This window comes from Aythya marila (assembly GCF_965140915.1).
Source record: "Aythya marila genome assembly, chromosome: 18".
NCBI lineage: Eukaryota > Metazoa > Chordata > Aves > Anseriformes > Anatidae > Aythya > Aythya marila.
In genome coordinates, this window is record NC_139059.1 from 1,581,350 (window position 1) to 1,604,289 (window position 22,940).

General features: G+C 59.3%; 1 long non-coding RNA gene across 1 annotated transcript in view; it reads left to right on the forward strand.

The window, feature by feature from the left end:
* Window positions 1-22,394, forward strand: part of LOC309885209 — a 43,911-nt gene extending 21,517 nt beyond the window's left edge. Inside the window, exon 3 of the long non-coding RNA XR_014318742.1 lies at window positions 21,532-22,394. This is a non-coding gene — a long non-coding RNA (uncharacterized lncRNA). The remainder of the gene's footprint in view (window positions 1-21,531) is intronic.
* Window positions 22,395-22,940: the final 546 nt, after the last annotated feature.

Genomic DNA, 22,940 nt, shown 5'->3' on the forward strand with positions numbered 1-22,940 from the left:
CGCTGCTGTTGGGCTGTGTGACGATGGGACGAAGCCTTGCAGGTGGCTGACCTGCCTCTTGGTCTCTCTCCAGCTCGCGCTCTTCTGCGTAAATCAATTATTTTGGCAGAGGGTCCCTCACGCGGGGACGTGCCAGAGATTGGGATGCGGCTCTTTGTGCCAGTGTCCTGAAGCTGTGACCTGTAGGAGCGGGTTGGTGCAGCACCTTGCCAGCCTTGGAAGAGAAGAGCTCAGTGCATCAACTTGAAGAGGTAGCCGCTGCCTCTGAGGGTTGCCTTTTTTTTCCTTTTTTTTCCTTTTTTTTTTTTTTTGGCAGTTCAGCTTTGAAGACACCCCGAGGGTTTGGCTTTCGCAGGGCTCGAGCGCACGGTTCTTAGTTGCTGTTAATTGTGGTGGGAGGCTTGCGACCTGAGCACGTTTGGGTGCCTGGATGGGGACGCTTGGATTTAATTCCCAAATGTGGCAAGAGCCCGGCAGGGCTGCTGGCTGCGTCTGGGGGAGCTGCCTGGTGTCCCTGGTGTCATCTTAACAAAAAAGCAGCAATTTGACTGAGGTTTGGCACCCGCCCTCCCTGGGTCTTTCTGTCCATCCCCTTCCCATTCGGAGGATTATTTGTTTGCAGTTTGGTGATTATCTGCTCGATCTTTCGTGCTGATAAGGGCACCTGCAAACCCTGGGCTTGCCTTTGGAAACATCAATGCAAATCGGATGCAGCTAATTTGAAAACGCTGCCTCTGTGGCTCGTCCTGGGGTGCTTGGATGGGCATCGCCCGTCCTCTCCTCTGCAGCGTGGCTGGGGACGGCTGCTGTGGTGCTGAGCAAGAGGCAAATGGCTTAGGGGAAGGGTCCCCAGCTGTCCCCAGACCCCTGCAACGTGCCCAGCACCACTGGGAGGCTGCAGCGCCGTGGCCACTGCTGGATGCGGGCAGCTCTGCTGGATGTGCCAGCCAAAAACGCTTGGAGAGGCAGGAACAGGCTGCCCGGGACGATGCTCTGGTGCCAGCACACCTCGTCCCCAACGGGTGGCAAAGGGGTCGGGGACGGAGGCGTCGGGAGCACGGGGAGGAGCTGCAGGAAGAGGGCTTTGCTGCTGGTCATTTACACCTGAGCCCGCCTCGGCGGGGGAGAGGCTCCGCGCCTGCAAGAGGTTAAAACTCTGCCCCTGTGTTTACTTTAGTTGGCTGCCACGCTGCATAATAACCTGTCAGCACTTCAGGTGGGGATTTATTTGTGCATTAAAAATTGCCTGGGGCGGGCGGATGCAGACACTCTGCAGCATGCTGGAAAATGTGCCTCCAGCGTAAAAACAGCCTCTCCAAATATTTCACCCTTTTAATAAGTGCATTTAATTAAAGTCATATAACTTTTTTTTTTTTTTTTTTTTTATTATTATTATTATTAAAAAGGAGGGAGGGAAGGGAAAAAGAAGTGGGGCCTGCTGAGGCTGCGAGCAAAGGCCTGAATACAAAGAGGGGGTTTAAATGTTCGTATTTAATGGAAAAGTCATCAACAACATGTTGTGTTTCTGTATTTCCCGGCCTCGCTTCTGATTGTGGATAGAAAGCTGACGGGAGTTTCTGTGTTTCCAGACTGCCTTTTCTCTCTCTCTCCATCCACCTCCGTTCTCTTGAAATGTTGCAGAATGATTAATTTTTCCAAACAAGGTTCCAAATTGTGTTGCTCTTGGACAGACCCGCGCTTGCTTTCTCTTTCTGTCCTTTAACCTTATATTCCGGCGAGTGAGCGCCACGGGGACCGCACGCATCGGGCCGCCATCCCGCTCCCTCGGGAGGTGGGGAAGGGGTGTGAGTGCGGGTGGGAGCAGCCTCCTTGCTCTGCCACCTCTGAGATTTGCAGAGGGGCTGTGTGCCACCCCAGGCCCCTGTCCTGCTGCTTTTTTGCAGCCTTGAGGGCTGAGCTCGGGCTGAGCTCTGTGCGCATTGCTCCGCTCCCACCCATGGGTGCCCGTCCTTTGCCGTGCCCGGGTGCCAGCCTCCCGTTAATGTCACGCTGACACCTGCGGTCGTGCTGGGAGCTGAGGGGTGGAGGGTTTCAAAGCCCTGTTCAGATAAGTCCAGCGTGATTGCGACCTGTATGGAAACGTGCTGAGAGATCGGCGGTGCACAAAGCGCCTTTATCCCGGTGCAGGTGGCGTTCGAGGGAGATGTGCGGCGGTGCAGTGTGGCCAATGGTAGGGAAAAGGGTCTCCAACGGGCTTCGCTTCCACACTGGGGCTTGCATTGCCCCGAAATGTGGCTGGGCAGCTGCTGTTTTTAGGGACAATTCTGCATTTTTTTTTCCGAGAGCTGAGGAGAGGAGCTAAATCCAGATGGGACGGGAGGGACCTCGCACTGACTGCTACTGATGCCCTTGTGCTGCTCTGAGCACAGAAAGAGCTTCCTTCCGCCCTCTGAGGAGAATAAAACTTGCAAAAAAAAACCCAAACCAGTCTGTTTTCACCACAGGGCACCAAGTGCCAAATGCTGATGGGCTTTGCTGTGCTGCGTTTCCAAACCCAGCAGCCCTGGAGCTTTCGCCGTGTGCTGCTGCTCCTTCATGCTGTCCCGTGTGCTGCTCCCTCCTTCCCTCCCTCCTGGTGCTGGAGTGCACGGCCAGATTTGTCCTTGCTCTTTGAAGATTTTTTTTTTTTTCCTGGAGGAAAAAGGCGGATTTGAAATACGAGGAAGGGCGCAGAAGGGTTGAGTGGCAGAGCCCTCACCCTGCCTTCGGCACTGGAGTCTTGCTGGTGTCGAGGCAGTTTATCAGGAGGGAAATCTCTGCAGATGTGCTTACACGGACCCAAAGGGGCTTTCGGTAGCACAGAGGGCAGGTGAACGGCAGCAAAACGCAGTCCCGTGGCGTGCTCCCCCTCCCTCCCTCCTAGCATCACCTGAAGCCCCAGACCGTGTCTCAGCAGGCAGCTTTGGAGGCTGTGCTTGATGAAAGGGCAGGAGGTCGAGGAGCAAAAGGCATTTTTGGATGTTCAGGGCATGTCCTGCAGCACAGCAGCCTGGGGTCGCTTCCCCTTGCTGCCGGGAAGCCCTGGGGGGCAGGCGGGGGCACGGGAAGGGGCTGGCAGCTGGGGGATGCTGCGCGGCGCTGCCCTCCCCACCAGGGCGCAGGGCCTCGTGCCTGCAAATCCCAGCCAGGAGAACCACTGCTAAAGCCAAGATCCACAGAAGGATCTGGGCTCCTTGCAGCTCACCGATTTCCTTGGGAGCTTGTGTGCTAAAGGAGGAGCCAAGAGCCCAGCTGCTCCGGGGGGATGTGGCGCAGGGGTTGCGGGATTTGGTGTCCCCAAGCGCACCAAGCCTGTGCGCCGCGCGTCCCCAGCCGTGAACGAGGGGAGTTAAGGAGAAGCAGCTGGGAGACGATGTGGCTGTCCTGACCTGCCCAGGAGGTGCCCACACGGCTCCTGCTGCTCCTCCCCGAGCAGCTCGGTGCTGCTGACCAAGGAGGGTTTGTGCCTGGGGTCGAGGCTTTGGGCTGAGCAGACCGAGTGAGGCTGCTCTGGCGATGGGGCAGGAGTCTGCACCCGCTCTGGTTTTTGGGCAGTCATCATATCCCAGCTCCAGCCAAGGTCATCTGAATCCTTATTTTTCCTTTCCTCTCCTGCCTTGGAGCCCTCTCTATTTGCTTTCGTTTCAGGTGAATGAGCACGCTGTAAAGGAACCTTGCTTTCCTCTGTATGACCTCAGGCAAGCGTGGCCTGGAGGCAGTTTCTCAATTAAGCAAAGTTTCTCTCACCTTTTGTTCCCCCACCCCTGGCATCCTCACTGGAGGTGCTGCATCCTGCCCGACGCTCGGTGGTCCACGCGAGGAGTGGGACATGGTGGGGATGTGGATGGCTTCAGCACCGCTGTGCTGAGCTGCTCCAGGAGGATTTCTTTGGGAAGGAGCTCGGAGGCATTTCACGCGTGCCCCGTCCTGGGCTGCCTGCTGTCCTCGTGTCAGTCCCCACAGCTTCACCCAGCTCCTTCCAGGGAGGCTGTAGGTGCTGTCCTGGCAGCCTGTCCCATTGCTGGGGAGTTTTGGGGCAGGATGAGGCTGTGGTGCCCGGCTGAGCCCTTGCACTTTGCAAGTGGAGGTTTTCACAGAGCTTGACCGTGCCCAATAACACCAGGGTCTGTTTGCCTCTTTGGGAGCACAGGGCTTTAGGGGATGTTCAGCAGGGCTCAGCAAAGTTTACGGGGCTTCTTAAATTTCACCCCAACCTTCTTCTTCCCCCCTCTTCCCTCATTTTTTTTTCCCCTTCTTTTCGGCTAAACAGAATTTCAAGTCAGAGCCACCAAAACCAGCCCGTCCTTTAAAAACTGAGCTTTGCTGCAGCGCTAAAATAAACACGGGGTAACTGCTGCTCGCATGGAGCCGCTCTCAGCTGCTGTGTAAAGAGAATAGAAAACACAGTGTCAGGTTTTTGGGGCAGGCGTGCGCCTTAGGGGAATGGAAGTGTGTGCAGAGGGGCATCTGTCCCTGTGGGGGGAAGACTGGTGAAGCCAGCCCTGAGCTCCAAACAGGACCAGTGTGGGCCACCGAACCCCTCCACGGGGCAACCACTGCCTGGTGGTCCCGGTGGTGTCTGCACGTGTCTGGCTGTGGGGTTTGGGACCTGCCTCCCCCATGGTCCCACCCAGCAGCAGACCGCCACAAGGGGTTATTATTCAGCCTGCACATGCCAGGTAAGCTCTGATCCTCATAAAACTCAGGAAAACACGGCCCTGCCAGCTCCGTCTGCTGCGGGCGAGGGTCGGAGGGGGGCCGTTTGTTCTCCTCCGGCCCCTTTTCCATCAGCATCTCCACGGGGAGCTTTGTCCCACCTCGAAAGCTGCTGGAGCTCTTGGAAAAGGGGCAGGACGGGAGGGCAGGTGCCCTTGGAGGATTTTCCAGCCGTGGCAGCAGGTGACCTGCAGAGCCCTGCTGCTCTGCCCAGCACCACGGGGTGCTCAGCGCGGGGTCTGTTGCGTTTTCCAGCTGCCCTTTGAAAAACCTGCGTGGGGCAGGGGCTGCGAGCACCCCGTGCGCCCTGGCAGGGTGACACCCGTGGGCTGACACCCATCTGCTGCGTGTGTGCAGCACCCACAGCCACCCTCATCTTCCTCACTGGTGACTTGTGAGCGATGCTCCTATCTCAGCCTGTTACAGACCTGGGGAGGACGAGCTCTGTTTTTTGGGGGGGTGGGAAGAAAGTGAACATCCGTGCTCCTCTCCGGATGCGTGCGCCGTGCTTCAGGGGGAGTGAGGGTTACGGCTGAGCTGATTTATTTACGGACTGAAAGGGCTGGCGGGGGACAGAACAGCACCGGGGGGGGGCAGCGGGATGTAGGGGAAGGGCTGGTTTGGGGCTGCCTGCCCCGGGCGGGGGTGGCACGGTGGGTGGAAGGGGAGCGCGCCCGCGCTGCAGGTACGGGCACGCAGCTGCGCGGCCGGGCGGGAGGCGCGTGCAGATGTTCCTGGAATTCCCAAGCCGGATACGAAGCGGCGAACAGGATGCGACGCAGGGGGGAGCTTGCCAAGGCTTTGACATAACGAGAGGATCGTGTTCTGCCCTTCCGACGGATGGCTGCGGGGCTCTGCGGTGTGCCGGCTCCGGGAGGACCTGGCGGGCACCGCCGCGGGGTGCAGCTCACCCGTGTTACCTCTGCCCTCTTGTTTTTGTGGGGTTTCTCTTGTTTTCCGTGCTTTTTCAAGAAAATCAGCTGCTCCCATGTGTGCTAAATCACCCGGCCAAGCAGGTTGTTTTACTGCAGGGTGCTTCTCCTCTTATTTTTCCTGCTGGTCCGAAATCTCAGCTGGGTTCACCGTGCAGCAGGAGGGGGATGCGTTCACGTGCGTGTGCTTTCCCCATGGGTGCTGTTGGGAAGCTGCCCGTGACTCATCTCAGGAGCCCCGGAGGTGATGCTCTGGCTCGGGATCATCCCTGCTCGTGTGGGGCCAGGACCAAAATAATTCGCAGGCGCACACCTTTGGGAAACAAAGTACAAGGTGGAAATCCCACAGATGGCACGGATCTGCCCTGCCTCGTGCTATGGGGTTGCTCCCAGGCATGGTTTGGCTTACAGGGACCCCTCTGGAAGCCCGGTGTGTGGGTACAGGGCTCCAGAAATGTGTTTAGCCAGAGCCTGTGCTCTGGAGAGTTTTCCTTCTTACCTCAGGGAGCACGCTGGTGGTGCTTGCCAAGAATTCAACATCTGCACAATTGATACTTGGCAAGGAAATTCTCAAATTCATGCGTGTTCCCTGAGGTGAGGAGGGAAAGTGCCTGGATCCGCGGATCCAGCTCCGCTCTGTCCCCGGGCCAGGAAGGAGCAAGACCAAAACTTGGATACCTGAGGGGTGCAGGATGCTCGGGGGTCCCTGCTGACCACCGGCCCCTGGCCGTGTGGGTGTGCACGGAGCTGGGAAGCCTCCGTGCGTCCGGGAGCAGTGGGGAAAGCAACACGGGCATTTTTGCCTTCTGGGTCCTGTCTGGTGATGTCTGTCCCAATATTTCTCTCTCGGGAGCAGAGGAGCTCGGTGCGTCCCTGTCCCTGGGCTGGCAGCAGGGATGTGGAGCTGGGCTGCCTGAGTCTGGCTGCCTGGGTCAGGGCCCTTGTGCCCTTTCAGGGGAATCAGGTCTGGGCTCATTTTGGCTGCCGTGGGGCCTAAACTCAGGGATATGGCTCTCGGGTGTCCTCCTGCCCCATGGGCTGGAGTTCTCGCTAAGCCCTGAGTGATGACAGCTTATTTCAGCGAGGAATATTGGGCAGCAGGGCGGCAAATCTCGCTGAGCATCAGCAGCTCGGGGCGCTGGAGGCTCCGGCGGGGATGGAGGAGAAGCTGGGGGACACAAACACCTCCCGCTGCTGATCCGGGGCACCCCTAGGGCTCCCCGAGCTGGGGCAGGATGGAGTTGTGGGGTTTGGGGGCTGCTGGAGCCGAGCAGTGCTGCCAGCCCAGCCCAGCACGGGAGGCTGCAGCGCCTTTAAGACCCCCCTGTGCTCCGGCCGTGCGGCTGGCAGCCAACGCAGGCTCCCGGGTGCTGCAAACCAGATGTTTAAAGACCGCAGCGCTGTCCCCTCCGCCTGGTGCAGCAACTCTTGTTTCCCGGCTCATCAGCTCCCGAGGCTTCAGATGGAAAAAAAAAAAAAAAAAAGCAGCTTGTTCTTGCGCTCTCTTGGCCTTAAAAAAAAAATAATAATAAAAAAAAGCCTCCAGCTTGAGCAGCTGGTGAATGCCCCCCGGTTGCACGAGGTTTTATTTTATTCCTTGTCGGTCCTGCACGGGGACAGTCACCCCAGCCCGCTGTCAGAGGAGCCCAGGGGAGGCAGGAGGGACTTCTGCCCTGCTGTCACCTGGGGATTGGCGCTGCTGCAGCGCTCCCAGGCACAAAATGACAGAGCAGAGTGGCTGGGAAAGGGCACGGCCATGGCAAGGAGCAGGAGCAGTGTCCGAGGGCACCCGGGGCGTGCGTGGAGCCAGCACGGCTCCTGGGCGAGCGCTGCGGCTGCAGCAGGGAAGCTGTTTAATTAACAAGCCGTTGTTGTTGCTGCTGGGTGGGATTAGGTGAAGCTGTTTGCTTTGGTAAGCGGAGCTCTCCCGGGAGCTGGGGCCAAACAAAGCCATCGCGTGGGGCTGGCGCATGCCGTGGCGCTTCCAGCCCTACAGCACAGCTCGGCCCCGGCCCGTGCCGGCCTCGGTTTCCCCATCTGCGTAACGTGGAGGTGGACACCGCTGCCTTGTAAAGCAAGAGGGGAGCTGGAGCTTCCTCCCTCACCCTATGGAAAACCCAGGGAATTTGGTGAGAGCGGAGGAAGGTGCAGAGACCCCACCAGGGCAGGAGGCTGCACTGAGTGTTACAGAAGGAATCAAAGCAGTGGGTAAGAGAGATGCTTGTTGCACCCCCTAAAGCACGGTGCTAACCCTGCAGGGCTTTGATTTGGCTCTTTCTGAAGGACCACAACCCAGTGACAGCGCAGCCTGCTCCCCCGTGCGTCCCAAGCTGAAGGACAGGAGGTGGCACCGTCCTGAGACACCTTCACTGCCCCTCCTCGTGGGACAGAGGTGACAGCAGACTCTGTTTCTCCTGGCACCTTGGTCCATGAAGCCACACGTCCCCAGGAGGGCACCCCGCTGCTGTCCCCAAACCTGCTGCAGGCTGCTGGAAAGCGTTTGCCAGGCATCTCACCAGGGAGCCCGGCTTGTGCTGGGGTTTGTCCCACCTTTCCTGGCATGGAAGGAGATGGGGGAGCGAGGGACACTGTCACCTTTGTCCGCCCCCTCAGTCCCTGGAGGCTGTTAACTGAGAGTTGTACAATCCAGGAAAAATCCTCTTCCCCTTCATGGAGCCACGGGGAGCTCACCAGGCTCGTGACTTGGCCGGCGCGGCGGGGCTTGCGGCTTCTCCTTCTTTCCCTCTCGGTTGCCTTTCCAGCGTCTGTCTGTCCTGGCTGGCTCGTATTTTGGGCAAACCCCAAGAACACTGAGTTTACTTTGAGAACCGTCCGCCTGGGTGGACCCTGGCGGAGCAGGAGGGTGGCTGGAGGGAACTGTGGCTCTCCTGTTCACGGGGCTCGTTTGAAGGTTTCTGTGGGCAGCCCGCAAGGACCTGAGGATGTTTGGGGTGAGATCAGCTGGAGGCTTATTTAGGGACCACCAGCGAGCTGCCGGCGACCGCAGGACTCGGGCTGCGGCCACCTTTTGATACGGCGAGGGCAAATATTGAGAAACCCTCCTGCAGGGGGGGGAGCCCGAGGGCTGGGCACTCCTCAGGCGCTGGTAGCCACCGCTTGCAGGCTGCAGCCACGATGAAATACTTGATGGATTCCAGCGGGGTGGCACATAAAAGGTGTGGAGAGGTCGTTAAAGCAGGGACCTGGAGCCCCTGGCTGGCTTCGGGAGACCACCAGAGCTTTGTAGGGTGTTTGGCACCGGGACAGAGCAGCACGTATTCCTCCCCCCCCTTCCCTTCATCTTTAAATACCACCCCGCAGATTTAAAGGAAAAAAATAAATGCACTTAAAATGGCATCATTTTGCGGTGCCTTTAGGCCTATTTATATTTTTATTGCTCCCGAAAATGTTGTATAATAACCTTTTTCATGAGAAATTCGGCGTGGATGTGTGGGGGATTAAGCCAGGCATCATCTTCAGAAAGCGATTTTACAGCTGGGTTTCGGGCACTGCCCGTTGGGTTCCCGGCTGCTGTGGGGCCCTTTGGCTGTGGGGCTGGGCTGATCTCGTGCTTTTCAGCCCTTTTTGAGCCAATTCCACCTCCCTGAGGGCTGTGAGCTCGGGAGGGGGGTGCGTTAGCACAGAGCGCAGTTGCTTCCCTTCGCGCGTCCCCCTGTGCCACATGAAAACACATTTCCCAGGGGTGAAAGAAGCTGAATATCCAGCAAGCTGGAGCTCAGCGCGGGCTGTGGACCAGGCTGGCTTCGAGGAAAGTAGGTTTTATTTAACCTACAGGCTGTAGGGCAGGGCAGAAGGTCCCTCTTTGTATCTCCTGCTCCCACCGTCCTGCGGCACGGCTTGGGGGCACGGCAGCTCCCCTGCTGCCAGGCTCGGCTCTCCTGTTCCCTGTGGAAAACGAAGCAAATCTCTCCGCTTCCGACTGAAACGTAAGATGTGAGATAAGTGTTTACCGAAGGCTCCGGCTGCCAAATAGCCTGGAGACCCTTTCCTTCCTCCTCTCTGAACAAGGCCGTCCAGGTGTTAACCGCCTCTCTGAGACGCTGCCTAGCACATCCTGCTCTGAAATGAGATTTTCACCTTTGCCTGAATGATTTTGAACCTTTGCACGAGGTACCAGCCACTGGCTTGGATGGAGTCATCCCGGCAGCTCCTGTACCTCCTCCTGGAGTGCATGGGGGCACCGGGGATGCTGCTGGGTGCTGCTTTCCCCCCCCCTTTCCTCTTTCGTTGCATCTTTCCAGCCACGCTGGTGGCTCAGGATGGGCGGAGGGGACCCCCGGGTGGCTTTTATTCCACGTGTTGGGTACTGCTTTATTCCCAGCTCACACCAGCAAAGCACCCATCGCGGATTCATTGCAAAACTGATGGCAATTTGCTGTCACCGTGTGTGTGGAGGAGACGAGGAGGGGGCCAGGGGGCTGCCGGGGAGGGGGGCGAGGTGGGCAGAGGTGTGAGCCTGCCTGCTGCTGGTTAATATCTGCGGTCGAAGTGCAAATGGAGCAGGCTCCAGCTCCGGTATGTTTGTCTTGGAGATTAAATCTGGAGAGCCCCCGGACTCCAAGTCCATGCCGGGAAGAGCGGGGCGGGGGGCGTGGAGGGAGGGGAGCGGAGCCCCGCGGGCGCGCACACCTTTTTAACCCCCTGGAAGCTGCTTGGAAACCCGGGCTTAGAGGGAAAATGCGGGTAGAGGGAGGGAGGGTGGGGATGTACGGGTCTTCGAAATAGCTCAGGGACAAGACTGGTGCTGCCCCCATCGTTGCACCTGCCTGCGGAGTTTCTGCAGGAACCTCTCCTCGCTCTTTTTGGCACCTCTCCGCGTGGCTGCAGCCCCGTGGGAGCGCTCAGAGCAGCCAGGAGGGTTTGCTCCACGAGTGGGGCACCGAGCTGCTGCCCCTCGTGTGGGCTCAGTGCCATGTTTCCCCTCGCTCTCGGGCATCTCCTAGCTTTTTCTTCACCTTTGCCCCTTGCCTATCCATGTTACGGACTGCTCCTCGCCGTGCTGGCCGCCCAGCACCATTTGCGCCATCCGCCCCCACCCCAAAAGCATGGGGACTGCTCCCAGCACCCAACCTGGCACCCCTTTGGCTATGAGCACCCCGGGCTGCAGGACATCAATCCCCCAGCACCGAGCAGCGTGCCCAGGCCGGCAGGAGAACACCGTGCCGAGCTCGGGGTTGCCTTTAAGGCTGAAGCGTGGGGCAGGCGGGCGGGAGGGAAAGCGTCTCCCCCCCGGGGGACCCGTTGCAGTAATGTTCCCAAACACTTCATCTTGTGTACAGTGCGTACTACAAGTGTTCCTACAGCGCTCAGGGCTGTTTTTGCAGCGCTGTTTATATAAGAGCTCGCGCACGGTGCCTACATGCTTCTGGCACTTCCAAACCCAGGTAGGCTGTGTTTATCCTGGGGATTGGCCCCGGTTGCAGTCAGCTGGGGCTCAGCCAGCGGCGGAGCGAGGCTGGTATATATATTATTTAAAAGAGCCCTGCTTGTCGCCAGGCCAAGCCTGCTTGCCGTGCTGATGAAAAACGTGGCTTCGAGCAGTTTTACCCAGGCTGAACCGGTGGAGCTGGGCCAGGGGGCAGGAGGGAGTGGGGGGACGCAGCCCTTCTCCGTGCCCTCTCTGCTCCTCGAGAGCCTTGCTCTGGTATCCAAAGGGGTTTAGCATCGTCCCAAGGAGGGCTTTAAGGGGGTTTGAATGGCTGGAGACTGGGCTGGCTGTCCCTTTTCTTACAGGGCGTGGTGAAGGGATGCAGGAGGGGATGGATTTGCAGTTTCCCCCTTACTCTTGTTGCTTGAGGTGCGTTGCGATGTGGTTTTTGGCTCCTCTTGGTAATGGGGTGGGGAGTCTGTCTCCTTAATGACTGCCTGGTCCCAAACTAGATTTTTGGGGATAAACTGGAGAGCAGAGACCAGAAAGCTGGGAAGCCACGGGGTCTGACCCCACACAACCTGCTTCATCGAGCCCTTCCCAGCACGGGATGGCTCAGCTGGGTTGTAGGCTTATCACCATCAGTAAAGGATGGGTTTTCGTGCATCCTCCAGCCCTGAGTCCTCTTATTTTGACCTAAAAGGGAAAATTTAATGAAAGGAGACATCGATCTCATCTGCTGGGAATTGTCCCCGTGGGCACCGTGCCCTGGATCGTGGCCAAGGCGTGGGAGCAGGGGAGGAGGAGGAGGAGGGCAGGGAGGAAGGCCGGGCAGTGGTGCACAGCCTGGGCTCCTCTCGCCTTCCTCTGGCTCTGGTCTGCCTGGGGGGCGTCTGCTCCCCTTCCCTGCCCCGGGGATGGGGCCAAGACGAAGTCGTTCTGCTTTTGGGATCCCCTCGAAGCCCAGCTGGGTGCCTTCCACCGTGGGGCACAACGGGAGGATGGGGTAAGCAGCGGGGGTAAGGGGCCCGCCTGCACCCTGGGTTGGATTTTAAAGCAGCACCAAATGGGAGTAGCTTTGAAAAAAAAAAATCTGCAGGAATCGCCCTGGCTCCGGTGGGGAGAGCCTATTAAAAGGGAATGAGCCAATCAATAAATCATGGCACCTGAAAAACGAAACCGAGGGGTTGGGAGAAGGGTTTCTCTCTCTTTTTTTTTTTTTTTTTTCTTTTTTCCCCTGGTCCTTTCTCAATTAAAGCAAACAAAAAACCCCACTGCAGAGCGTGGCCGTGGCTGCGGGGGGGCCGTGAGCTCCGAGCCCGGTGCTGGTGCCTGCGCCGTGGGCGCCGAGCTCAGGCACGGCCGCGTGCGCTTAAACGAGCCCCGTAAATTACAGCCGCGATACGGGGAGGTGTTGAAAAGGAATCAGTTATCCCACAGCTCGAGAGGGCAGCCTGGGCTCCTCTGGCAGGGGCACTCAGCCATTCTGGAAGGTGATTTTCCTTGAAAACCTGCCTTTATGTGTCTGTGACGTTGGCCAGCAAGAAGGGGAGATGTTGCTGCTTAGGCTCCGTGGCTTCTTGGCCGTGCGAGCATAGCAGCTCTTTTTATCCAGCCTTGGTTTTAGTTTCTGGCTGTCTTTTATGCACAGTCTTCATTGTGCCTGGAAATATTTCCCAGGGCATGCAGACCTGCGTCCCTCTTCATGGCGCAGGGCTTGGTGCTGCCGGGATCCCCCCAGGGAGAAGGGAGCAGGTTGGGAGCTGAGGGCGCATCCCAAGGGTCTGCTCAGCACCCCCCCTGCCAGGGCAACGTCCTCACATTTATGGACTAAAACCAAAGCTCTGCATTGCTTTTGGACTCCTTAGCAGGGCACGTGGCACTCGTTGTTGTGGTGAAATACCGGGATGCTGTCAGGGTGCTGGTAGCACTGCTTGGCGCTCAAACCTCGGCTTTTGGTGCCTTTTGGCTCTCCTCTCCCTGCCTTGCACCAGATCAGGTTGGAAATACCAGCCTGGTTTCGTCCTGGTGATCAGATCAGGGTGCTCTGTGGTGCTCATCACCCTGGAGCCCAGCCCTCGCCGAGCCTGGTGCCCAAGGAGCAGCGTGGTGGGGTCGGGCGCAGAACAAGGAGCTTTTCACTCGGCCACTTTTTGCCTGACCTACATTTCTATAATCCTGCGTAAAGTTTCGAGCGGTCGGCGCTTTCCAGCGGGAAAAGGTTTCAGAAAAATCCCTGCCTGGTTCTAGGAAAGGCTGGGCTGAGCACGGCGCCGCCTGCCCTTTCTCCAGGTCACCGCTGAGGCTCTGGTGGAGCGCACTGCTCCCTTCCCTTTCTGCTGGGAACGTGCCCAGGGGCCTTGACACGAATCCTGGGGGTCACCACGTGTGCCTTAAACCTTCCAAACCCCAGGACTGAGTTGTGGAGAGTGAAGGGAAAGACCCAGCTCCTTGCCAGCCCTACACGGCTGCCGTCCCATGCCCAGGGCTGGGGGAGCCTCGGTGTGCAGGCGGCCGTGTGGGGCCCCCACCACATCCCATAACCCATGGGAAACGTGGTGTGATGGGGGTGTCGAGGCCAGACAGCCCCAAACCCCACCACGCATGGCTCAGTGTCACTTACAGAATGATCAGCGATGGGTTTGGCTCAGTCGGGGGCTTTTGGACTAAAAAAAAATTAGTTTTTTGGAAGTGTATCAACATTAATTTTGAAAAGGTTGCTTTTATTTTTCCCTTCGCCTTCAGCAAATTTGAATTTAAAGATACAAAGGACTCCTTAAACTTCTTCCATTTCATCTCAAGCCCCTTGGAGCAGGGGCTATTTTGTTCCTTCGGCTGAGTGTCCTTGGGGTGGAAGGGACTGCAAGGCCCAGTTGTTTTATGGCCATTTTTTGTTCCTCTTGCGGGGAAGTCATTTAAATTAAGCAGTTAAAAAAAAATCCCCAATTTTTACGCCTTACCACGTGAAAACAAAAGACCAGCGTGCCCATGGCTCTGACTTCTGCGCTGATTTATGCACCTACAGCATTTTTGTTGTTCCTCTCCAGCTTTGTGCTAAGCATCCAGGAGGGACAAACTGCCCAACTTCCCCCAAAGCCACATTTTGGCTGAGGACACTTCCCCCAAACCTCCCACCCCGTCTCAGCAGCAACCCCTAATCCTGACCCGGGGGCCTGTCTCCCTGCAGCGGAGAGGTAATTTTACCTCTTGATCCGGCGTGGAAGTCCATTGTGAGAATTAAGCGGTGTTTTGCTGCGCTAATTTACCGCCACGCATGGGATAATTACCTTTTTACAGGGCTGGGTGTGCTCGGGGCTGTCCCGCTGTACTCCGGGGCCGGCCGTGCCCGTGTCTGCGTGCGTGGGAGCAGTGATTTTGGCACAGCTGCCTCCTGCTGCGGCAATCACTGGAGCTTCATTTTCTGGGAAATTTTCTGGTGGAGGGGAAGGGACGGCGAGGAGGAGCGGGAGGGCAGAGCGGGGCCGCGGGCACGGGGCCAGCCGTGGTGGGGACGGATGAGTGGCTGTAGAGCTGCCATCGGGTGGCAAGGAGTGAAGCTCTCACCACTCCAGGAGCCAAAGCTAACCCCAGCATGGTTTATTTTTTTTGGGAGAGGGTTGCCAGGAGCTGGGGCAGCCCCGCCGGGGACCCGTCTCCTTGATGGACCAGGCGCCTGCGTGGCTTTTCCCTGCCTGCTGCAGCCGGGTGGTGAGGGCTCTCCTCGCTTTTCCCTGAGCTCCGTGTCACCTCTCAGCCCCTCTCAGCCCCTGGAGGCTCCCTGCAGCGTTCACAGCCCCCTGAACCCCCCAATTTCTGGCTCGGAGCTCAGCCTGGTGCCGGGCATCGTGCTGGGCTGTGCGCCACCGCGAGCGCCGGTGCCGGAGAGAGGAGGCGAGGGCTGGATCGTGCCAGGGCAGGTTCCCTCGCTCCTGGCTGCGTCTCCACGAATGTCCTTTGTCTCCTCGCCCTGCTCAGCACTGGTGCTTGGCAGGGGGGCTGTGGCTGTGTGTCTGTCCTGGGGGCTGTGGTCCTTCTGTCCCCCGGCCCCCCCGGCCCTGCCTTGGCACGCTTTGCCGGCGTTCGATACGCCTGTCTGCGCACACAAAGGGAAGGGGGGAGCTGGGGAGAAGGGAATTAATCAGCTTAGGGTCAGCACAGGAAAAAACACTGCTTAAATTGGTAATCCCCGGGGATGGAAATCAGCTCAAGGCTGCATAATAAATGTGCAGCCCGGTGGTTTTCCCTTCCCTGCTCTCCCCGGCGGGGCAGGTGGCAGAGAGCAGGAGCTGGCGGGACGGATCCTGCCTCCAGCGAGGGCAGGACGGGAGTGTGGGTGCTTTGGCACCCTTGTCTGGGGACGCTCCCTGCTGTGAAGCTTTCCAGAAAACATCCTGACCCCGCTGTGAGGACTGTGAGGTCCCCTGGGTGCTCAGGCTCGGATCCGAGGTGCTCAGAGCTGTCTGCACGGCCCGGAGAGCTCCTGCTTTCCATCACGTGGACCAGACGCCCCTAATGAGCCCCAGGGCTTTGGGATGGGGTCTAATCCTGGCATTTATGCACCGGGGCCTCAATTGCAGTCCCTGCTGCTCCTCCGCAGGAGCATGCAGCGGGTGGAGAGCTTGCTCTGAGGAGAGCCCAGGGATGGGTGGGATCATCGGGGGCTCCCGTGGGCAGCAGAGCCCAAAGGCAGCTCCTTGGCATCTGCTCGGCTCCTGCCTGCCGTGGGGGACTGCCGGTGTGCCGGCAGCAGAAGCGAAAATGCAGGGAGGTGAACAGAGTTCACGCTCGGAGAACATCGTGTTGCTGCTTAGGCCCATCAATCCATCTGTCAGAGGGTTATCACTTTGGGGATGCTTTTAATAAAGGAGCCAGAACTGTCAGCGGGTGCCAGAGCCTGCGTGAAACCTGCCTCCAGCCTCCCCCGGGAGCTGGTGCTTTCCGAGCCCTGACGGCGTTTTGTGCTTCCAAAATGCAGGAGAATCGGACTCGCTGCGTGCTTTCAGCCTCCTGTCAGTCTCAGCGTGACAATTCGACTGCCTTAAAGAAAGAATTGCTGGGAGGGAGGGGAAAAGTTGCCAGGGAGAGCCAGGGATGGAGCCCCCGTGGCCCCGGTGCTCCCGGTGGTGCTGAGAGCATCCCGGGGGGCTGAGCACCTCCCTACCCAGCTGGCAAAGAGCAGTGGCTGTCCGGGACCTGGATTCTGGGGGACACATTGCAATCACAGCCCTTCCCTTTCCTTTCCCTGATTTGGGACCAGGTCACAGTGCTGGGAACGGGTGCAGGGTGCGCTCTGCAAGCCGGGGCTGCTGCACCCCAATGTTGTGAGATTTTTGGGGGTGTTGGATCTTACAGCAATAAATCTAAGATCTAAGGGGATCTAAGCAACGAATACCCTTCAATTCCTTTGGGGTACGTAGCCAGGAGCAAAGAGGGGGGGTCTCCTGCAGCCTGACCCCATTGCTGCACCGAGCATCCCCCTCCCGGGGGCAGGGTGGAGCGCCCAAAAGGGGCGAGCTGTGTTTGGGTACAGGCACCCTGTGCCCGTGATTCAGGGCGCCGCGCAGGGTGTCAGGGCAGTGACTCACGGGCAGGCGAGCAGCAGCTCTGCTACAAAGCTGACAGCACCTGTCTGGGATGTGGTTATTTATTAACGCCTTCCCAGAAAAGGGCGGCATGGGAACAGCGCGCCCGCTTCGCTTCCCCTAGCCGAAGGAGTTTTAATGACACCTATGCCGAGGCCGGCTGGGATTTTGGCAAGGCCTCCGCACCCGATGGTTGGCTCAGTAAATGAAGATAACCTCTGCGGAGTGAAGCTGTGGGGTTTGGGGTGGCTCTTGCAGCCTGGGGGCTGAATGAGAGCATGTTTGTGTGGCAGTGGGGCCGTGGGGTGGGTAGCAAAACCCCAGAGGGGATGCGCCGAGGAGATATCCAAGAGGCAGGGTGGGGAGATGGGTGCCCAGCGAGGGCAGCAGCTGGGGAGCTCGATGGGCACAGCTCTCCCTTCCCACCCCTGGGCTTCTCCCTGCAGATTTCGGATGGGACTGATCCTTCCCGAGGGTGCTTTTCCCACTGCTCCGGGCGCTGAGTTTTTATTGTCTGGGCATTCACGGGGTGGGTGCAGCGTGGGTCGGGGTCCTACAGGATTTACTAAGGGCTGCTGGTGGGCTCCTGCTCTGCTTGCCCTGAGGGTCTCAGCGGGATCCCCGGGCTGGGCTTCAGGACCCCTGTTGAGGTCCTTACCGGAGGAGGGGATGGTGCTCGAGGGTCACCCCTGCAACCCCATAAGCACTGACGGGGGCTTCCCTGTCCCACGGTGGTGGTCCGTGGCCCCGTGCCGGCAGCCACAGCGTGCCTTTTCCACAAGATGGAGCTGTGTGATGCCATCCACGGCCACATCAGACCTGTGGGAATCGGGGGGTCCCAGCTGCCCAGGGGGGCTGCGGGTCCTGGGGGCCACCCCGAGCCCTCCCTGGAGCCCTGTGCCACCCCTGGTGGCACAGTGCTGGTTTGTGCCACATCTCACAGCGCCGCTGCTGGAGCAGGCAGCAGGTCGAGAGCTTTCCCCCAAGGGTCCCCAGGTCCCGCACCAGGTCACCCCCGTGGTTGTCACCTCTGCGTGTCCCCTGCCACAGCCTGCAGGTCGCATCCTGCACGGGCACAGGGAGGGCACGGGGGGGGGTGCAGAGGCACCCGGTGAAGCTGCAGCCTCTGCTGCAGGGTGGGCTCTGGGCTGAGCCCGCCGTGTTGGTGCGCACACAGCCTGCTTCACAGCGCTGCCATCCCAAAATAAATCCTGGCACGTGGACATGGAGCGGCCAGGGGTGATGGGGGGATGGCTGCTGGTACGAGGGGGCCTGGAGGAGACAGGCAGGAGAAGGGGAACGGGCTGCGACGGGTCCCCCCTCCAGCCGGGACGTGTAAATGAGCAGAGAACAAGGCCCTGGGCGGCTGCGGGGTCGCATCCTGCTCCTACACGCCTGGGGGTCGGGGAGGCTGTTTGCAGGAGGTTGGGCTGCTGCCGGGGTGCTGGAGGCTGGCGGAGCTCGGGAGGACCCAGCGGGCTGGCAGGCGAGGGCTGTGACTCAACGGCTCCGTTTCATCTCTCGGATCTTTTGCCTTTTTTTTTTTTTTTTTTTTTCTTTCCCTTTAATCCACTTGCCTCATTGACTTTATTTTACAATCCGTCGCTGGGTTCACTGAAGAGCACTTTGGTCATTAAGCACGTCGGGGCATGTGAATAAACCTCCATCCCTCAGCTTCCACGCCGGGCTCAAAGCGCTGGCCGGGATGCAGCGGGCGCAGCAGGAACCCGCCCGCCTCGCTCCACGCCCCCGTCCTCCGCCACCTCCACGCTTTGGAGGTGCCGGTGACACGGCCCCATCGCCCTGCACGTCCTTTAACGTGTCCTGGCCCCCCTTTTCCCCTGCGCTGACCCGGTCTCTTTAGATCTTTCCTTTCTCTTCCCAGTGCTTTGGGGCCGGGCTGAGCGCTGGAGCACCTGGCTCCGGGTGCGGGACCCGATGCGACGAGGTGCTGGTGCTGGCACGGGTGTGCTGGGACCAGTTGCTGCCAACAGGATCCAGCTCTCCGGCTGCATTGTTCTGAATCCAGCCCAGCAGATGGGAAGTGTTTCGACAGCACAAGTGGAACTGGGGCATGTCTGAGCAGGGCGAGGGGTCTGAGGGAGGGACAGCGGGGAGAGGGAGCAGCAGGGAGGTATTTGCAGCTGATGGGAGCCGAGCGAGCCGCAACGCGAGCGCTGCCAGAACCGTTTCCCTGTCCGTTGGTTTCCTTTCCTGTTTGGCTTTGCTGCCTACACAGTTTGTGCTCAAGATGTCTGGAGATGCGATGCTCTCATCCTCTGGAGCCAAAAGCCCCAGTTCCAGTCCTGTACAGAAACACACCGCTCATCATTGCTGCTGTAATTCTGCCTCCTCTGTTTGCTCTGGACAGATGTGCTCTCCTTCCCGGGCTGCTGCTGAGCGTGGAGGCAGCCCCAAGCCCTCGTTCAGTGCCTGGCAGCTCCCCTGCTCTCCTCGGGGGGTTCGGTGGGCTCGTGGAGAGGAAAAAAACAGCGCGGGGGCTGCGGGGAGGAGCACGGGGCTCGCCGTGGGTGGCCTGGCTGCGCCGCTGCTCATCCTCCCGGGGCCGGAGCGGTCCAGGGCTGGGGGAAGCAGATGATGCCTCACTGGGGACGTTGAGGTTTGGGGGTTGCAGCCAGCCCAGGGAGAAAGAAAACTGCACCTGGGGTGTTGCCCTGCATGGAGGCTTGGTGCCGAGGATGTGCAGATGGTGGGGAAGGAGGAAAGCTTGATCCGAGAGGGGTTTGGGCTGGCCACCAAGGTGCGGGGAGGATGGTCGCTCAGCAGGGTGTCACTGGGACAAAATGAAGCGCTCTGTCATCTGGTGAGTGGTTAAACTGGGGCACCTGCATGGCAGTGAGCCTGCCCGGGCTTCATTTCAGTGATCCACGTGGCGAGGACAGGCTGATGTCCCCGGTGTGGGCAGAGACAGGGGCAGGAGGACGTCCTGCAGCAGGAACCAGGGCAGGATGCCGGATCCTGTCCTCAGCATCTTCATCTCCGTGGCTGCACCAAATGCGGCTGCACGGGGGCTTCTGCATGGCCCTATGGGGCTCTGGCAGTGTCCCCATCCCGCAGTGTCCCCATCCCGCAGTGCCCCCAGCCTCGCTGGCCGGTGGCCTCCCTCGGGGAGGGGAGCGCATCAGGAAGCGGCTTTGATCTCCGGCGCTAACACCTTTTCAACCCAGCCGCACGAATGAGCGCCCTCCTGCCCTGCCCTGGCTCGGGCCGGGCAGATAACAGATCAGAGCCTGCGCGCAGAGCCGCGATAGCGTGGCTTTATGGAGCCCTGATTGCCACCAGCCACGCAGCTCGCTCACCGGGACTTCAAACGCAGCGCCCTGCCTGCAACGCCCTGGGCAAAGAGTCCCGAGCCGGGCTTTACGCACGCACCTCTGCCTGTGTGCGTCTACGCCCAGCGCTCGCTGACAAAGCTTTCTGCCCCGTCACATCCTTGCGCTGGCAGCTGGGTGGCTTTGGGGGTCCTCTGGGGTGGGGTCGTGGCACCGAGGGATGGACCCGCGGGACCTGCTCGCCCCGCACGTGCTGGGGAGCTCTGGGTGCCCCTGCGGTGCCACTGGCAGCACGCGGTGTGCTGGTGGTAAAGCCTTGTAGGTGCCTGGGTAGGCAGGGAGGATTTGCAGGCGCTCTCCACGTGCTCGCCAGCAGCGTGGGAGTTAACAGTGAAACGGGGGGAAAGCGGAGGAAAAGGGCTCGGACCTCCCCCTGCCCTCCCCACCGCCCCCCTCGGCTGCTGCGATTTCATTGAGGCTGTGTATTGGCCTCGGGAGAGCCGCGCTGGGTAACACCACAACATAAACAGAACATCTGGAAGCTCTTAAAGGGTTTTATTTTTTAACACATTTACAAGAGCCAGGGACACTTTGCAAACTCGGAGACACTGCGCTGCTTCGTTCCCCCCAGAGCCGACCGTCAGCCCTTCCCCTGGGGAAGGCGGGGGGGAGCTGCTCGTGCCCCTGCTCAGCGTTTTTGGGGACTTGGCATCTCGGCCGGGAGGTGCCAATCCTGCTTGCATGTTCCTTGCGAGGTCCAAAGCAAACAGACGATAAGTGCTGCGTGATAAGCGAGCAGAAACCTCTACCCTGCTTTCTGGGCACCCCTAGTTCACGTTGAAGTGGGATGGGGGCTTGGGCAGGGTTTGCCTGATGGAAAAGCTGCTTAATGGTCTTGGGGAGGGAACGGGGAGAAGCAGAGGGGGCAGCAAATGATGATTAAGCTCCCCAAGTGGGCCAAGAGCGTGTCTGAGCCAAATGGGAGCTGGCTGAAACACACTTAGCAGTGGAGTTTGGGTCCTTGAGCATGGTGCAGCTGATCTGAGAGACCTGTAGGTGGGCAGCCCGTGGACAGGGGGGCCAAACGAGCTCCATCTCCACGCTGGTGACAGCATTTGCTGTCGGACTGTTATCTATCTCCATCTAAAGGGCTGCAGCCTCCCTGGCCTCCTCTAAGAAGCTGCTCCTGCCGGCCCCGTGCAGCACTGCAGCGTGATATCGACCCCTGGCACACAAGCACAAGGAGCTGCTTTCCCTCCCTGTGCGCCCCCCGGTGCCGTGGCTTTGTCTGCCCCATGGAAATAACCATTTGATTTCCTTCCATCAGCCCCCGGCTGTCTCCTACCCACCCTTGTGCTGCCCGTGGCTGTTGGGGCTGCAGCGGGTGCGTGCTGGCCCTGGGGATCCGGGTGCAGGGAGGGCTCCAGCCTCTGCAACTGCCAAATTTCGGGTGTGATGCCAAAGGTGGCTTTGCAGAGCAGCTCTCTGAGGGGCTGCAGGGTGTCTCCCCTTCTGTCCATCCCTGCAAAGACTTAATTTGGTGACAAAGAGGGATCACGATGTGCTTCATCATGCCCATCCATTATTCCTCCCACTAACCCTGTGGTTTTCCTTCGCAGGGTCGGTGGTGAAGGCTGCGGGCACCTGAGAGGGGAGCCACAGGGACCGCGGCCACCCAGCTGAGGATGGATGGATGCTTCAACTGCGAGCACGGAGGGAGGAAAAGCAGAGGCAGCACGACACGTCTGGCACCCAGCAGGGGAGCAGGGTGCACCCGGGGCCGTGGCGAGCTCCTGCACCCAGCACCGACCATGGGAACAGCCCCGGCGCAGCCACCCAGCGTGTGCTCGCCGTGACTCACGTCCCCGCTCGGCGAGGGGTCCTCCCGCACTGACCTCGCTCCGCTGGCTCCCACGCAGGGCAGAGATGACTGAATTACTGCTCCCCGCTGGGCTCTGCAAATTCTCCTCTTGGCCGGGTGGCTTCCAGGCCGGATACGTGGGGCTGGATGGCTGAGTGCGCTCAGGTCACACAGTAGCTCCACATTTTCCCCAGTGAAGGACCAAGCGCCTGCCCGGTTCCAAGGAAGCAGCTGTGGAATTTTATTTTATTTTATTTTATTTTTGTACCCCTCTTGCTCTTCCTTCTGACTCTTTTCGTGGTCTGGGGCTTTTCACGAGGATGGATGGACCCAGCCAGCAGCACCGAGTGCGGTCTCCCTGCAGAGGGATGAAAGCCTCCGGAGGAGCTGCACGCCAGGACCGAGTTGGCAGCCTCAATGCTGTGGGTTTGAAACTGTCTGGGAGAGTGTCCCCTCGTGTCACCAGCCGTGTGTCACCCATGGGGGTGCCCGCATGGTGCTGTGCAGGAGGCGCCGGCTACCCCCGGGGCTGAGCATCCTCATCCCCACCACATCCCCCGTGGGACGAGGAGGGGCTGGGGGGCACGGGGCCAAGCCGCAGCGAGGGGAATGTCGAGAGAAAAAAATGTCACCCCCCACCCCCCCCAGAAACAATTAAACGGCTTAATAAAACCCTTTGCCTCTCTGAGTGCTCGCTGTTCCTTTCCGTTTGCCTTGGCTCAGGCACACTTACATCATGGCCCTATCGCGGGGCTGCCGGGCGGCCGGGTTTGATTGCACAGGAAACCGGCGCTTTGGCAAAGTGCTCTGCCCTGGAGAAGCCAGGCCAAGAGTTTCATGTCCTTGCTTTGCAGAAAAAAATCTTCCCCGTCCTTTCCCTCTTTCCTTTCTGCAGCCCTCAGCCATCGCCCCCCGACCAGGCGGGCCACCCCTCGCACGCCTCCTGCTCCAAAGGTGCCCGAGACGCAAATTAATTCCCCTTCCATCATGTTCTTTCTTGTCCGTGGACTGTGTGTTCCCTCCTGCCCCGGAGAGCTGATGTGAAGCACTGGAAGGTGCCGTGTGGAAATGTAACATAAAAAGGGTATTTATGTAATGGAAATCTCCTTTGATTTCCTTTTTTTTTTTTTTTTAAGAGTTATGTCTTCATTATAAAAAAAAGATGCC